The sequence below is a fragment of the Bos taurus genome, chromosome X (genome assembly GCF_002263795.3).
Source record: "Bos taurus isolate L1 Dominette 01449 registration number 42190680 breed Hereford chromosome X, ARS-UCD2.0, whole genome shotgun sequence".
Lineage (NCBI taxonomy): Eukaryota > Metazoa > Chordata > Mammalia > Artiodactyla > Bovidae > Bos > Bos taurus.
Window position 1 is genome coordinate 12,036,326 of NC_037357.1, and position 19,351 is coordinate 12,055,676.

Genomic DNA, 19,351 nt, shown 5'->3' on the forward strand with positions numbered 1-19,351 from the left:
TCAGGACTGATTTCCTTTAGGATGGACTGGTTAGATTTCCTTTCAGGTCAAGAGTCTTCTCCAACACCAAAGTTCAAAAGCATCAATTCTTTGGTACTCGGCTTTCTTTATAGAAACTCTCACATCCATACATGACTACTGGAAAAACCACACCATTGACTAGACGGACTTTGGTGGCAAAGTAATGTCTCTGCTTTTTAACATGCTGTCTACATTGGTGATAACATTTCTTTTCTTTTTTTAATTTTATTTTTAAATTTTACATAATTGTATTTGTTTTGCCAAATACCAAAATGAATCCGCCACAGGTATACATGTGTTCCCCAGCCTGAACCCTCCTCCCTCCTCCCTCCCCATACCATCCCTCTGGATCATCCCAGTGCTCTAGCCCCAAGCATCCAGTATCGTGTATCGAACCTGGACTGGCATCTCGTTTCATACATGATATTTTACATGTTTCAATGCCATTCTCCCAAATCTTCCCACCCTCTCCCTCTCCCACAGAGTCCATAAGACTGTTCTATACATCAGTGTCTCTTTTGCTGTCTCGTACACCGGGTTATTGTTACCATCTTTCTAAATTCCATATATATGCGTTAGTATACTGTATTTATGTTTTTCCTTCTGGCTTACTTCACTCTGTATTATAGGCTCCAGTTTCATCCACCTCATTAGAACTGACTCAAATGTATTCTTTTTAATGGCTGAGTAATACTCCATTGTGTATATGTACCACTGCTTTCTTATCCATTCATCTGCTGATGGACATCTAGGTTGCTTCCATGTCTTGGCTATTATAAACAGTGCTGCGATGAACATTGGGGTACACGTGTCTCTTTCCCTTCTGGTTTCCTCAGTGTGTATGCCCAGCAGTGGGGTTGCTGGATCATAAGGCAGTTCTATTTCCAGTTTTTGAAGGAATCTCCACACTGTTCTCCATAGTGGCTGTACTAGTTTGCATTCCCACCAACAGTGTAAGAGGGTTCCCTTTTCTCCACACCCTCTCCAGCATTTATTATTTGTAGACTTTTGGATCGCAGCCATTCTGACTGGTGTGAAATGGTACCTCATAGTGGTTTTGATTTGCATTTCTCTAATAATGAGTGATGTTGAGCATCTTTTCATGTGTTTGTTAGCCATCTGTATGTCTTCTTTGGAGAAATGTCTATTTAGTTCTTTGGCCCATTTTTTGATTGGGTCATTTATTTTTCTGGAGTTGAGCGGCAGGAGTTGCTTGTATATTTTTGAGATTAGTTGTTTGTCAGTTGCTTCATTTGCTATTATTTTCTCCCATTCTGAAGGTTGTCTTTTCATCTTGCTAATAGTTTCCTTTGATGTACAGAAGCTTTTAAGGTTAATTAGGTCCCATTTGTTTATTTTTGCTTTCATTTCCAATATTCTGGGAGGTGGGTCATAGAGGATCCTGCTGTGATGTATGTCAGAGAGTGTTTTGCCTATGTTCTCCTCTAGGAGTTTTATAGTTTCTGGTCTTATGTTTAGATATTTAATCCATTTTGAGTTTATTTTTGTGTATGGTGTTAGAAAGTGGTCTAGTTTCATTCTTTTACAAGTGGTTGACCAGATTTCCCAGCACCACTTGTTAAAGAGATTGTCTTTAATCCACTGTATATTCTTGCCTCCTTTGTCAAAGATAAGGTGTCCATATGTGCGTGGATTTATCTCTGGGCTTTCTATTTTGTTCCACTGATCTATATTTCTGTCTTTGTGCCAGTACCATACTGTCTTGATAACTGTGGCTTTGTAGTAGAGCCTGAAGTCAGGTAGGTTGATTCCTCCAGTTCCATTCTTCTTTCTCAAGATCGCTTTGGCTATTCGAGGTTTTTTGTATTTCCATACAAATTGTGAAATTATTTGTTCTAGCTCTGTGAAGAATACTGTTGGTAGCTTGATAGGGATTGCATTGAATCTATAAATTGCTTTGGGTAGTATACTCATTTTCACTATATTGATTCTTCCAATCCATGAACATGGTATATTTCTCCATCTATTAGTGTCCTCTTTGATTTCTTTCACCAGTGTTTTATAGTTTTCTATATATAGGTCTTTAGTTTCTTTAGGTAGATATACTCTGAAGTATTTTATTCTTTCCGTTGCAATGGTGAATGGAATTGTTTCCTTAATTTCTCTTTCTGTTTTCTCATTATTAGTGTATAGGAATGCAAGGGATTTCTGTGTGTTGATTTTATATCCTGCAACTTTACTATAGTCATTGATTAGCTCTAGTAATTTTCTGGTGGAGTCTTTAGGGTTTTCTATGTAGAGGATCATGTCATCTGCAAATAGTGAGAGTTTTACTTCTTCTTTTCCAGTTTGGATTCCTTTTATTTCTTTTTCCGCTCTGATTGCTTTGGCCAAAACTTCCAAAAGAAAGTGGGCACCCTTGTCTTGTTCCTGACTTTAGAGGAAATGCTTTCAATTTTTCACCATTGAGGATAATGTTTGTTGTGGGTTTGTCATATATGGCTTTTATTATGTTGAGTTATGTTCCTTCTATTCCTGCTTTCTGGAGAGTTTTTATCATAAGCGGGTGTTGAATTTTGTCAAAGGCTCTCTCTGCATCTATTGGTGATAACTTTTCTTCCAAGGAACAAGCCTCTTTTTATTTCATGGCTGCAGTCACCATCTGCAGTGATTTTAGAGCCCCACAAATAAAGTCTGCCACTGTTTCCACTGTTTCTGCATCTATTTGTCATGAAGTGATGGGGCCAGATGCCATGATCTTCGTTTTCTGAGTGTTGAGCTTTAAGCCAACTTTTCCACTCTCCACTTTCACTTTCATCAAGAGGCTTTTTAGTTCCTCTTTACTTTCTGCCATAAGGGTGGTGTCATCTGCATATCTGAGGTGATTGAGATTTCTCCCAGCAATCTTGATTCCAGCTTGTGCTTCTTCCAGCCCAGCGTTTCTCATGATGTTCTCTGCATATAAATTAAATAAGCAGGGTGACAGTACACAGCCTTGATACTTTTTCCTATTTGGAACCAGTCTGTTGTTCCATATCCAGTTCAAACTTTTGCCTCCTGATCCACATATAAGTTTCTCAAGAGGGATGTCAGGTGGTCTGGTATTCCATCTCTTTCAGAATTTTCCACAGTTTATTGTGATCCACCCAGTCAAAGGCTTTGGCATAGTCGATAAAGCAGAAATAGATGTTTTTCTGGAACTCTCTTGCTTTTTCAATGATCCAGCAGATGTTGGTAATTTGATCTCTGGTTCCTCTGCCTTTTCTAAAACAAACTTGAACATCTGGAAGTTCATGGTTCTTGCGTTGAGAACCCCATGAACAGTATGAAAAGGAAAAATGACAGAATAGTGAAAGAGGAACTCCCCAGGTCAGTAGGCGCCCAATATGCTACGAGATCAGTGGAGAAATACTCCAGAAAGAATGAAGGGATGGAACCATAGCAAAAACAACACTCAGTTGTGGATGGGACTGGTGACAGAAGCAAGGTCCAATGCTGTAAAGAGCAATATTGCACAGGAACCTGGAACATTAGGTCCATGAATCAAGGCAAATTGGAAGTGGTCAAACAGGAGATGGCAAGAGTAAAAGTCAACATTCTAGGAATCAGCAAACTAAAATGGAGTGGAATGGGTGAATTTAACTCAGATGACCATTATATCTACTACTGCGGGCAGGAATCCCTTAGAAGAAATGGAGTAGCCATCATGGTCAACAAAAGAGTCTGAAATGCAGTACTTGGATGCAACCTCAAAAACGACAGAATGATCTCTGTTCATTTCCAAGGCAAACCATTCAATATCACAGTAATCCAAGTCTATGCCCCAACCAGTAACACTGAAGAAGCTGAAGTTGAATGGTTCTATGAAGACCTACAAGACCTTTTAGAACTAACACCCAAAAAAGATGTCCTTTTCATTACAGGGGACTGGAATGCAAAAGTAGGAAATCAAGAAACACCTGGAGTAACAGGCACATTTGGCCTTGGAGTACGGAATGAAGCAGGGCAAAAGCTAATAGAGTTTTGCCAAGAGAACACACTGGTTATAGCAAACACCCTCTTTCAACAACACAAGAGAAGACTCTCACCAGACATCAAGATCAACTCTGTCCAAATTCAATTGGAAAAAAAGTATTGAATAACTTAAGCCCCAGGGTATTGTATTGTTGAAAACAATAGGGCAAACCACTGGTAATTACTGAAACTCGATTACTCCCAAATGAAACAGACCACTGAACAGAGGATACCAGGGACAAAGAGGCAGAGAGCCATACTAAAACAACGGTGCATCTCAGTGTGATTATGTGGGTATCTCTCATGCTTGGGGGAAATAGACATCATTTAAATGGTCCTCCAAGTCATTAGGTAAATAATAAAACAGAAAAAAAAAACAAATTCTGGAAAGGAGTGGAGGGGAATTTTTATTCATAGTTGCTATATTATCTAAAAAACCCAGTTTGCAATAAATTATGAGACAGGCAAAGAAAAAAGAAATAATGACTCAACAGAAACTGCCTGAAACAGTTATTTTAATAAATACTTCAAAGTAGCTAATTTAAATATATGCAAATAATTAAAGGAAATCATGCTTAAAAGATGTAAAGACAGTTTGGATAACGATGTTTCATCAGAGACTTACCAATTAAGAGATGGATATTATAACAAAGGAACCAAATGGAAATCATGGAGTTGGAAATTATAAGAATGAAATAAAAAATTAACTAAAAGGGCTCAATAGTAGAATCTGATTGCAAAAGAAAAATCAACAAATATAGATTGATAGCCATTATACTATCTAAAGAAGAGAGACCACAGGATGAAGAAAAATGAACAGAATATCAGATAAATGAGGCAATAATGAAAGAGAATAAATGTCCATTTCTTCTCTATTCTTAACTCATGTAATAAACAAAATGTATACAACAATATATAATTATACTGTTGGACCTATAGCACATAGAAATGCAATATAAGTGACAATACAGCACAGGAGTAAATGAAGGCAAAGATGCAATGAGTAAGGAAATGATAATAAATGTTAACTTAAATACACAGGAACCAATAGAGAGAATCCAAAATGGTAAATAGTAAGTTAAATATAACAAGTCTTATAAATGTGTATCTCCTCTCCTTTATCATTTTAACAGACATGCAATTTTCAAAAGTAATAATATCCCAATATACATCTAGGTTTGTAACATATATAGATGTAATTTGTATAAAAATAAGCACAAAAAGGGGGAAAATGGAATGGAGCTAAATAAGAATGACTTTCTATATCTCACTGAAATTAAGTTAGTATAAACCTAAAGTAGATTTCAGAATTTAAAATGCATATGGCACAATGTAAAGCAACTATTTAAAAATCCTCAGAAATATAGGAAAAGTTCTTTAATGGAATCAAAATCTTGAGTTAGAGAATATTCACTTAATGCAAGAAAAGTACTGAAGGAGGAATATAAGAACAAAAAGGACTTGAGATATAAAAAGAACAATTAAACGGTAAACATAAATTCAACTTATAAAGAACAAGATTAAATGAGAATAGATTGAAAGTGAAAGTCACTCAGTAGTGTCCGACTCTGTGAATATAGATTAAATGAGGCAAAATAGATGGAGATTGTTAAACTATATTAAAAATTAAAAAAACAGATTCAACTATATGACACTACTTAGACATTTTATCAAGACATATTGTATCCAAAGATAAAATTGAGTTGGAAATAAAAAGGTGGAAAAATATGTATCCTGCAAAGAGAAACTATAAGAAAGCTGGAATGGCTAAACTAATTATAAGTTAAAATAGATTTAAGAAACAAAATTATTATAGGAAATGAAAAAAAATTTATAATGAAAAAAGTGTCAATACATTAGAAAGTTATAATGATTATAAAAATATACATACTGAACAGTAGGGCACCAGAATACATAAAACAAAGGTTGACAATTGTGGGGAAAATAGACTGTTCAATAAAAGAGACCACTCCACTTTCAATAATGGATTAAAGAACGAGGCAGAAGATCAGTACAGATATAGAAGACTTGAACAATCAAGAAACAGAACTAGACTTAACATGCACCTGATGAGCACTCTACTCAACAACAGCAGAACATTCCTCTCAAGTGCACATAGAACATTCTCTAGGGTAGATCATATGCTAAACCACGAAACAAGCCACAGCAGAGTTAAACTGAAAATTAATAATACAAAGAGATTTGAGAAATTCATACATTTGTGGAAGCAAACATTCTACTCAATAACCAACAGGACAAAAAAGAAACCATAATAAAACTTATAAAATGCTTTGAGATGAAGCAAAACAAATCACAACAAACCAAACCTTAAAGGATGCAGTTAACATAGTGCTCAAAGGTATATTTAGAGCTGTACTATATTAAAAACGAAGCAAGATCTTAACAACGTAATCGGTCATCCTCAGACATGTGAAGAGGAAGAGTGAGCTATACTCATAACAAGCAAAGGTAGAAAATAATAAGGATTAAAGTAGAAATTAAAGAAATAGATACCAGAGAAACAGTAGAGAAAACTAATGAAACCAAATGTTCGTTATTTGAAAGGACAAAAAAGATTTACAAACCTGCAGTTTGATCAAGAAACAAAGATAAAGACTCACAACTAAAACCATATATGAAAGAGAAGACAAAATAATGACTTAATAAAAATAAAGATTATGAATTAACACTATGAATAACTGCATGCAACCAAATTTCACCAATGAGGTGAAATGGGAACATTCTTCAGTTCAGTCAGTTTAGTTGCTCAGTCATGTCTAACTCTTTGCAACCCCATGGACTACAGCACGCCTTCGATCTTTCCCAGCATCAGGGTCTTTTCCAATGAGTCAGTTCTTTGCATCAGGTGGCTTAAGTACTGGAGTTTCAGTTTCAGCATCCTTCTTAGAGAGGTATAAACTATGAATACTGACTTAAGAAAAACCAGAAAATCAGAATAAAATATAATGAGTAATGAGAATGATTTAGTAAAACTATTTTTTAATATGAATACAGGCAGTACATCTTCTTCTCTGAATCAAGCTGAAAGTAATTTTATGTTTTTCTAATTTTCACTTGTCACTTTCTTCATTTGGTTTGCAGAAAGTTTTATTTTTAAAAATGTAGCTGAAGTCAGGTAGGTTGATTCCTCCAGTTCCATTCTTCTTTCTCAAGATCGCTTTGGCTATTCAAGGTTTTTTGTATTTCCATACAAATTGTGAAATTATTTGTTCTAGCTCTGTGAAGAATACTGTTGGTAGCTTGATAGGGATTGCGTTGAATCTACAAATTGCTTTGGGTAGTATACTCATTTTCACTATATTGATTCTTCTAATCCATGAACATGGTATATTTCTCCATCTATTAGTGTCCTCTTTGATTTCTTTCACCAGTGTTTTAGTTTTCTATATATAGGTCTTTAGTTTCTTTAGGTAGATATATTCTGAAGTATTTTATTCTTTCCGTTGCAATGGTGAATGGAATTGTTTCCTTAATTTCTCTTTCTGTTTTCTCATTATTAGTGTATAGGAATGCAAGGGATTTCTGTGTGTTGATTTTATATCCTGCAACTTTACTATAGTCATTGATTATTTCTAGTAATTTTCTGGTGGAATCTTTAGGGTTTTCTATGTAGAGGATCATGTCATCTGCAAATAGTGAGTTTTACTTCTTCTTTTCCAATTTGGATTCCTTTTATTTCTTTTTCTGCTCTGATTGCTGTGGCCAAAACTTCCAAAACTATGTTGAATAGTAATGGTGAAAGTGGGCACCCTTGTCTTGTTCCTGACTTTAGAGGAAATGCTTTCAATTTTTCACCATTGAGGATAATGTTTGCTGTGGGTTTGTCATATATACCTTTTATTATGTTGAGATATGTTCCTTCTATTCCTGCTTTCTGGAGAGTTTTTATCATAAATGGATGTTGAATTTTGTCAAAGGCTTTCTCTGCATCTATTGAGATAATCATATGGTTTTTATTTTTCAATTTGTTAATGTGGTGTATTACATTGATTGATTTGAAGATATTGAAGAATCCTTGCATCCCTGGGATAAAGCCCACTTGATCATGGTGTATGATCTTTTTAATGTGTTGTTGGATTCTGATTGCTAGAATTTTGTTAAGGATTTTTGCATCTATGTTCATCAGTGATATTGGCCTGTAGTTTTCTTTTTTTGTGGGATCATTGTCAGGTTTTGGTATTAGGGTGATGATGGCCTCATAGAATGAGTTTGGAAGTTTACCTTCCTCTGCAATTTTCTGGAAGAGTTTGAGCAGGATAGGTGTTAGCTCTTCTCTAAATTTTTGGTAGAATTCAGCTGTGAAGCCGTCTGGACCGGGGCTTTTGTTTGCTGGAAGATTTTTGATTACAGTTTCAATTTCCATGCTTGTGATGGGTCTGTTAAATTTTCTATTTCTTCCTGGTCCAGTTTTGGAAAGTTGTACTTTTCTAAGAATTTGTCCATTTCTTCCACGTTGTCCATTTTATTGGCATATAATTGTTGATAGTAGTCTCTTATGATCCTTTGTATTTCTGTGTTGTCTGTTGTGATCTCTCCATTTTTGTTTCTAATTTTGTTGATTTGATTTTTCTCCCTTTGTTTCTTGATGAGTCTGGCTAATGGTTTGTCAATTTTATTTATCCTTTCAAAGAACCAGCTTTTGGTTTTGTTGATTTTGCTATGGTCTCTTTTGTTTCTTTTGCATTTATTTCTGCTCTAATTTTTAAGATTTCTTTCCTTCTACTAACCCTGGGGTTCTTCATTTCTTCCTTTTCTAGTTGCTTTACGTGTAGAGTTAGGTTATTTATTTGACTTTTTTCTTGTTTCTTGAGGTGTGCCTGTATTGCTATGAACTTTCCCCTTAGGACTGCTTTTACCGTCAAGACAGTATGGTACTGGCACAAAGACAGAAATATTGATCAATGGAATAAAATAGAAAGCCCAGAGATAAATCCACGCACATATGGACACCTTATCTTTGACAAAGGAGGCAAGAATATACAATGGATTAAAGACAATCTCTTTAACAAGTGGTGCTGGGAAATCTGGTCAACCACTTGTAAAAGAATGAAACTGGAACACTTTCTAACACCATACACAAAAATAAACTCAAAATGGATTAAAGATCTAAACGTAAGACCAGAAACTATAAAACTCCTAGAGGAGAACATAGGCAAAACACTCTCCGACATACATCACAGCAGGATCCTCTAGGACCCACCTCCCAGAATATTGGAAATAAAAGCAAAAATAAACAAATGGGACCTAATTAACCTTAAAAGCTTCTGCACATCAAAGGAAACTATTAGCAAGGTGAAAAGACAGCCTTCAGAATGAGAGAAAATAATAGCAAATGAAGCAACTGACAAACAACTAATCTCAAAAATATACAAGCAACTCCTACAGCTCAACTCCAGAAAAATAAACGACCCAATCAAAAAATGGGCCAAAGAACTAAATAGACATTTCTCCAAAGAAGACATACAGATGGCTAACAAACACATGAAAAGATGCTCAACATCACTCATTATCAGAGAAATACAAATCAAAACCACTATGAGCTACCATTTCACACCAGTCAGAATGGCTGCGATCCAAAAGTCTACAAGCAATAAATGCTGGAGAGGGTGTGGAGAAAAGGGAACCCTCTTACACTGTTGGTGGGAATGCAAACTAGTACAGCCACTATGGAGAACAGTGTGGAGATTCCTTAAAAAACTGGAAATAGAACTGCCTTATGATCCAGCAATCCCACTGCTGGGCATACACACTGAGGAAACCAGAAGGGAAAGACACATGTACCCCAATGTTCATCGCAGCACTGTTTATAATAGCCAGGACATGGAAGCAACCTAGATGTCCATCAGCAGATGAATGGAAAAGAAAGCTGTGGTACATATACACAATGGAGTATTACTCAGCCATTAAAAAGAATACATTTGAGTCAGTTCCAATGAGGTGGATGAAACTGGAGCCTATTATACAGAGTGAAGTAAGCCAGAAGGAAAAACATAAATACAGTATACTAACACATATATATGGAATTTAGAAAGATGGTAACAATAACCTGGTGTACGAGACAGCAAAAGAGACACTGATGTATAGAACAGTCTTATGGACTCTGTGGGAGAGGGAGAGGGTGGGAAGATTTGGGAGAATGGCAATGAAACATGTAAAATATCACGTAGGAAACGAGTTGCCAGTCCAGGTTCGATGCACGATGCTGGATGCTTGGCGCTGGTGCACTGGGAGGGCCCAGAGGGATGGTATGGGGAGGGGGGAGGGAGGAGGGTTCGGGATGGGGAACACATGTATACCTGTGGCAGATTCATTTTGATATTTGGCAAAACTAATACAATTATGTAAAGTTTAAAAATATAATAAAATTAGAAAAAAAAACAAGTTATACTAAAAAAAAATAAATAAAAATGTAGCTGGAGTAACTAAAGGAAGCATTGCTTAAAAGACAGATGATAAATACAAATGATTCTAATATATAGTAAGGTAGAAAAGGGAACCCTCTTACACTGTTGGTGGGAATGCAAACTAGTACAGCCACTATGGAGAACAGTGTGGAGATTCCTTACAAAACTTGAAATAGAACTGCCTTATGATCCAGCAATCCCTCTGCTGGGCATACACACTGAGGAAACCAGAAGGGAAAGAGACACGTGTACCCCAATGTTCATCACAGCACTGTTTATAATAGCCAGGACATGGAAGCAACCTAGAAGTCCATCAGCAGATGAATGGATAAGAAAGCAGTGGTACATATACACAATGGATTATTACTCAGCCATGAAAAAGAATACATTTGATATTTCACATGTTTCAATGCCATTCTCCCAAATCTTCCCACCCTCTCCCTCTCCCACAGAGTCCATAAGACTGTTCTATACATCAGTGTCTCTTTTGCTGTCTCGGACACCGGGTTATTGTTACTATCTTTCTAAATTCCATATATATGCGTTAGTATACTGTATTGGTGTTTTTCCTTCTGGCTTACTTCACTCTGTATAAAAGGCTCCAGTTTCATCCACCTCATTAGAACTGATTCAAATGTATTCTTTTTAATGGCTACGTAATACTCCATTGTGTATATGTACCATTGCTTTCTTATCCATTCATCTGTAAGAAACGAGTTGCCAGTCCAGGTTCGATGCACAATACTGGATGCTTGGGGCTACTGCACTGGGACGACCCAGAGGGATGATATGGGGAGGGAGGAGGGAGGAGGGTTCAGGATGGGGAACACATGTATACCTGTGGTGGATTCATTTTGATATTTGGCAAAACTAATACAATTATGTAAAGTTTAAAAATAAAAAAAAAGAATACATTTGAATCAGTTCTAATGAGGTGGATGAAACTGGAGCTTATTATACAGAGTGAAGTAAGCCAGAAAGAAAAACACCAATACAGTATATTAATGCATAAATATGGAATTTAGAAAGATGCTAACAATAACCCCGTGTACGAGACAGCAAAACAGACACTGATGTATAGAACAGTCTTATGGAAACTCTATTGCAGAGGGAGAGGGTGGGAAGATTTGGGAAAATAGCATTGCAACATGTATAATATCATATATGAAACGAGTTGCCAGTCCAGGTTCGATGCACGATACTGGATGCTTGGGGCTAGTGCACTGGGACGACCCAGAGGGATGGTATGGGGAGGGAGGAGGGAGGAGGGTTCAGGATGGGGAACACATGTATACCTGTGGCGGATTCATTTTGATATTTGGCAAAACTAAAACAATTTGTAAAGTTTAAAAATAAAATTAAAAAAAAAAAAAGAAAAAGAAAAATCCGTAAGATCTGTATCTACTAAAATGCACAATAGAAAAATCTTTTTCTTAGCCCAATGTATGAAAGCAATTTATATGCAATCATTTTCCTGTGGAGACTGGCTGCATTGTTTATTTGCAAACAATAGTGATGTGTATTCATCCCTTTCATCTGTGTTTTATTCATCTTTGTTTCTCTAAGTTAATACTGAACTGCCAATAAATATATTCAAGAAAACTGAAGTAATCTGTTTGCTGTCTATATATGTATGTTACTGAAATGTTAGAATAATGATATTCTCTCAGTTCTAACTTGTATACATTGTAGACTCTTTGTAGCTGAAAAGGCTTAAAATACTGATGAATGAAACATGTCTATTCATATAGCTTAAGGGAGACAATCTAATATTATTGTCCAGTTGCATAATGGCCTTTACCCTTTGGAGCTACATAGGTTGGTCAGTTACAATTCATTCATTCTTCTCAGGTAACGATATTTTAGAGTTATAAAAATAACTGTAAAACTTCTGTGACCCAGTAATTATATAATTAAATATTTAAAAGAAAGGAGTTATCCACATCTACTTGTGCCTATGACAGTCTATTAAACTCTTTTAATTTAAGGTTAAATCTTTAATAATCACAATCACATCAAATTTGTTCTCTAAATATAATTTAAACATTCCAACAAGTCATAAGACCTTCATATTTTTTACAAAGCAAGTTCAACCAACATAATAATTTAGTGATATAAGCAACCGAAATAGTGATTTCAGTTTCCTCTTAGAATTATTTAATTGATTGAGAAATATACAGAGAAAAGCAAGCTATATAGCTTCATTTTTCTTGTGTGCTTTTCACATTTAGGACTCTAATATGGTAACTAAAAACATCGAGTAAATTTAGCAAACCATCACAAGTGGCATATTGATAAAAAGACACTGTCCTTGTTCATACAACACCTACAAATAGGCAATATGTTTGTTAATTCACTGACCTTAAAGAGGAGGTAAGAAAATATAATAATATTTGGATCACTTAGAGTGCAGAGTATAAGGTAAAAGTTTTTTTTACTCCGTATCATTCTATATGTGATTCAGGTCTATATAAATGATCAAATAACCAATTTTATTTTACAGTTAAAGTGGTAACTGTACATCTTCTTAAAAGTGCTTTTTTTTCAGCAGCATGAAAAAAAGCATTACTTTATTTAACCTGCCAAAATCTGAGATTTACACTTCATTTCATTGATTTTTTTCAACCTTTGGAATCAGAATAGAGAGGTTTAGTTGTTTTCTAAGCTGCCTTCTTTTGTGAAGGCCTTTCTAACAAAGAAACCAAAAGTTTACAAAGATAACAGATGTAGCTAAGTGCCTTTTGTCCTGACATGCTAAAGTTTTCTCTTCTGATTGCCTGGAAGCTGAAGACTTCAATAAAAAACAAACAACTGTTCTCATTTGATTTTGATTATAAATCTATAAACAGTAAATTATTCTATTCATTTCTCATTTATTATGATCAGTAAATTATCCTAACAACAATTACAATTCTATTTATTTTTCATTTGAGAATGATTAGGAGTGAGTGGCTATTTAAGAGCCTTTGGAAGGTGTCAAAAATGGAACTTATATAATTTTACTGTGTTTCTTCTCATCTGCAATTACCTTAGGTATATCTGCTCTTATACACACATACACATATTATATATCTGCTGGAGTTATCACTTCAGTGAATATTGGCCCAATAGTCCTCATATAACAACAAAAACAAAAAATACCCTCATAAACAATCCATTTTAGGTTATTGTTGAACTAAGTATCAAGGAATGATCTCCAGTGGTTATTAGGTAGTTATGTGTCCAGCTCAATCTAATTTCTTACATTTTAGTATCAATTCTACCTTGGCAACAAATATCCAGCCAGTAAGTTGTGACTACTACTAGTTTTGTGTGGTCACAAGACTAGTTATCCCCAATGGCATCTGAGTAGAAGTGATCTGTGTCACTTCCGGGCCAAGGCCCTTAAGAAGCTAATGTGTTTTCTCCATGTTCTTTTTTTCTTTCTGGCCACCTGAAAAGCAATCTCCTGGGTAACATTAGAAATTGAGTTATAGAAAAGGCAGAACTGACAAACCTGAACCTTTCCTGGACTCTTAGGTAAGCATGAAATGAACTACATATTTATTGAGCCAGTTCATATTTTAATATTTTACCATGGTCTGTGGTGGTTTTTAAGTCACTAGGTAGTGTCCAACTCTTTATGACCCCATGGACTGTAGCCCACCAGGCTCCTCTGTCCATGGGATTTCCCAGGCAAGAATACTGGAGTGAGTTGCCATTTCTTCTCCAGGGGATCTTCCCGACTCAGGGATTGAATTCCTATGTCCTGCACTGACAGGTGGATTCTTTACCACTGAGCCACCAGGGAAGCCCTTCCATGATTTAGCCTACTCTAACATATGGCTCAAAAGGTTTTTTTTTTCCCCTTTAACCAAATTGAAGCTACAGAACTCTATTCTCTCATTATCACCCATCTCACAATAGGTATTGTTTTCAGCCTATAGTCTTTTTCAATAGCCAGCTGCAATTTGTACTCAGTATAATGTGTAGGAAAGTATGTATTTCATGGTGTCAGGAGACTTCATTTTGAACCCCACTTTGCATCTTTCTAGTTCAGTAATTCTAAACCTTTGTGATTCAGTTTCCTTAACTGTTTAATAATATATAATTCACAACTGTATGTGAGTTTGTCTGTGTCTGTTGTGTGAAATAACTAAACAAGGTAGTATTTATGAAAGTTTCAAACACAGATTAATTTCAAATTAATATTTAATAATATTTTATTAATGGAATATGAAAATATTATTTAAATAGTATTAATATTGGTATTAATATTTACACTTAATTTATTAATACTTAACCGATTTTAATAAGAAGATGGCAATAAAAATAAGCAGACATTAATCCAAGATTTAGATGGAGAAAATGAAATCCAGAGAATTTAACTCATCAGCATTGGTGAGATTAAGGGGAAACTGTCACTTTTACTTCATCTATGTTTTACTAGTCCTTTTTCAGTGAAACTGAATAATTATTAGGATTAAAGTAAAGACTTAATGTAAACACTTCTTGTAAATTAAAACATTGAACTATTCATTGATTAATGAAACTTGGGCAGCTTAACGAGCTATTTAAAGGGAAAACGGAATTTGTAATATTATAGGTTGGCAGTTGAAAGTAAAGATTCAGTTAGATGCATAACTCTGTTTTACCATTATCTGTATAATTTTCAGTAAATTCTTTAACTTTCTAGGTCTCAATTTCATAATTTGCAAAAAGCCCACTTCTGGGTATACATCTGAAAGAAATTAAATCAGGATCTCAAAAAGTTATTACCACATCCATGTTCTTGCAGCATTAGTCACAGCATGCAAGACATGGAAAGTGTCCATCGGTGACAAATGGATAAAAAAATAGAATATATACATACATGTACATATATACATATATATATGTGCACACATATAGTATATACATATATACATCAGACTATTATTCAGGAATAAGAAAGAAGAAAATCCTGCCATTTGTGACAACATGGATGGTATTATGCTACGTAAGTTAAGAGAAAAACAAATACTATATGATCTTCCTTATATGTGGAATCTTAAAAAAAAATTATTCAGCTCAAGTAGGACAATGGTGAAAGGGTGGGGGGAACAGGGAGATGTTGGCTAAAAGATACAAACTTCAAGTTATAAGTTGAGTAAGATATGAGAATCTAATGAACAGTATAGCAACTACAGTTAACAGTACTGTATTATATACTTGAGAAAGTTGCTAAGAGATTAAATCTTAAATGTTTTCACAACACATCAAGAACCTGTAACTATATGAAGGGATGGGTGTGTTAAGTAACCATATTCTGAAAATTATTTTGTGATAAATGTGTGTGTCAAATCATCCCATTGTACACTTTAAAATTACACAGTGTTACATATCAATTATATCTCACCAAATCTGGGAAGGGGGATCAATTTTCCACACAGTACCTAACAGTCAGCAAGCATTAATATTCATATAAAAAGCATTCTATTCTCATGTGCTTCTGCCATTTCCTCCTCCAATGCATGAAAGTGAAAAATGAAAGTCAAGTCGCCCAGTTGTGTCCAACTCTTCATGACCCCATGGACTGCAGCCTACCAGGCTCCTCCACCCATGGGATTTTCCAGGCAAGAGTACTGGAGTGGGTTGCCATTGCCTTCTCCGCTAATGTGATGGGTCTCAGCCAATTTGTTAAAAGACTTAATGAAACAAAATGTTTGTGTGAGACAACTTGCTCTTTGGTTGTCATTAGGCTGGGACATTGATCTTCTCTGGCCTTGGACTCCGACTGGAACTTATACCATCAGTTGTACTGGTTCTAATACCTTCAGACTCAGACTGGAATTATACTATTGACTTTACTGGGCCCCCATCACGTACTATAGATCTTGAGACTTCTCAGTCATCATGACAGCATAAGCTAATTCTTTATAATACATCTCTCTCTGTATATATATAGAGAGAGATAAACATATAGATACATAATATAATAGATATAGAGATATAAATATATAATCTGTAGTAAAGAGAACAGTGATTATCCATGGTGTGATCTGGCAGTAAAGACACACAAAATATAACCATTAGATATTCCTAGTCAACCAATTATAAGAAGCGAGAAGTTGGGTGACTATATATGATATTATAAAACATCTTTAGAAAACTAAAGAATAAAGCCAGATTGAGTGGCTTTTCCTGTCATTCTCTAATGTCAATATAGAGAATGGACAAAGAGACAAGGAAGAGTTCAGTGATTCAAACTTCAAGCTCAAGAATCACATAAATCAAGGGTCTCCAACCCCTGGGCCATGGTCCAATACCAGTCAGTGGCCTGTTAGCAACCAGGCCATAAAGCAGGAGGTGAGCAGCAAGCCAGTGAGTGAAGCTACATCTGCCACTCCCCATCACTTGCATTACCATCTGAACCATTCCCGGGCCCCACCCTCATTCGTGGAAAAATTGTCTTCCAGGAAATTGGTCCCTAGTGCCAAAAAGACTGGGGACCGCTGACATAAATAATCTGAAATCTTCAATGTGTGCCCTGAGGTAAACCACTACTGCCTATAGCCTGAGGGCTAAGATTGCTAAAATTCAAAAACAGAACCTCACTCGGAGACTAGCTAAATTACAATGCAAATTGGACTATCACCTCACAGGGTTTTCTATTGTTAAAATGAAAACACTGGGATTGGGAAAGAACTGTGCTGTACCAGGACACTGATCTTCTCTGGTCTTGGACTCAGACTGGAACTTAAACATACCTTCATACTCAGACTGGAACTATACAATTGGCTTTTCTGGGCCCCCATCATGTACTACAGATATTGAGTCTTCTCAGTCATCATGACAGCATAAGCTAATTATTTATAATACATCTCTCTCTACATACACACACATATATTAGATGGATAGACATATATATATATATATATATATATAATAGATACAAATACATATAGAATCTATAGTAAAGAGAACAGTGAATTCTTTAATTTAGAATGAAGATATATAGGAAAACTCATATGGATGAAACTCAGGACACTGAGACCCTAAATTTGGTTAAGTTTTTGCCAGTAGAAGAGGACTCCCCACTCTGACTATTGCAGGAAGGGGGACCCCTTCCAGGACCTGAAAAGTGGGCTCTTGTCTAACACTCAGAAATGAACTGTCCAAGGAAATACACATGCTGACATAGCAAGAGATTTTACTGGGAAAGGGTGCCTAGGCAGAGAGCAGAAGAGTAAGGGAACCCAGGAGAACTGCTCTGCCATGTGGCCTGCAGTCTCAGAGTTTCCTGGTTGTCTTCAGCCAATCATTTTGGCTCAGAGTCCTTTCTGGTGGTCCACACCTTGTTTAGCCAAGATGCCAGTGTGAAGGATTGTGTGAAGTAGTTGGACATGTGGTGTCACTTTTTGACCATTTCTGAACTCTGTTGGTGGTGGCTTATTAGTTCAGTGTTCCTTACCAGGACCTCCTGTCATGAAACAACTCATGCAAATAAACAGTTACTATGGTGCTTGGTCAGGGTGGGCAGTTTCAGTCAGTGTGCTTCCCCTAAGACCGTAACAGTTTCCCCACTCCCATTGGGAGAGGTCTCTCCATCACTACCTGAGGGGATTAACTTCTCATTGACTGAGGAAATTGCGTTGGCCTCCTTTGAGACAGGTACCCTACAATACAATGCTTATTCTTCTCAGGATCCACCTTTACCAGCCCTCGCTGCCTCTAGACTTTTAACTAGACTCAAGTTTTAGCACATCACTAAAGGGGATGAGATTGCTAGATGGAATCACTGACTCGATGGACGTGAGTCTGAGTGAACTCCGGGAGTTGTTAATGGACAGGGAGGCCTGGCGTGCTGCAGTTCATGGGGTCACAAAGAGTCAGACACGACTGAGCGACTGAACTGAACTGAAAGATGAAGTGTACTTTGTGACCCATGAAGATGTGTGCTACACACCAAAAGCACTGCTTTTCTGATACATACTGACAGATCTCAGGGACATGTGTGAGAATGGATAGAATATAGAGGTGTGGGATAATGATGGAAGAAATTTAATATTGTATAAGGCAGGATTTATTGACATGGGCTCACTAAGCAGAAATTTTGCATTTGATGCTGTAGCTCAGGGAGTTAGAAAGGGCCCAACTGGTTAGTCGGTTGGCTGAAACACAGACCAAAAGGTGGACCACACTGAGTGAATTAGAAAAGTCAGATCTGTCTTATTTTAATGTACAGAGAGGAATTCAAAGGTTTAGGGAGATTTGAATGTTAAAGTTGTTACTTAAGACCTATTCACCTACACAGGTAGGGTTGAGAGGACACACCTTTAATCAAAATGCTGAGAAGCAAATTTCTGAGGGAGGCTTCAGTATCCTTGAAGAGCTCTGTAATTGCTCTTCTATGTAGGCAAGACCTTTTCATCGGACTACAATGGGATTGGGAAAGAACTTCCAATCCCAAATGGAAGTAACTGGATGCCAGGTGGCAAGAGTGAACATGCAGCAGTTGGCCACCAAAAGCAAGGTAAGTATTGTTGCTATAATGGACAGTAGAGACAAAGCAGCTATCAAAATAGTCTGAATTATGCAGACCTATGCTGCTGTCATGGTGCCTGTAGCATCGAAATAACATCAAAATAGATTGAAGCCTACTAAATCAATTCAGCCACGTAAGCAAAAAAAATTCTAGGTTAAGTTAACAAAAGTCTAAACTGGATGATAAAAACAGAGTTCTGGTTCCTAAGTCAATTCCCAGTCTTGAGCTATTTTACATACCCAGAATTCCTTGAATGAATAAGAGGCAAGGTCCCCTTAAGGAAGGATACCAGTACACTACCAAAATTATATACCCTGTTTCTCCCTGCCCGCCACAAAGGAACCAATGGCTTGTTACAGGGTAACTGCACTGGGTAAAAGAAAATAATCAAAACTTTTGTGGACTATAAGATCATAGGTCTCAA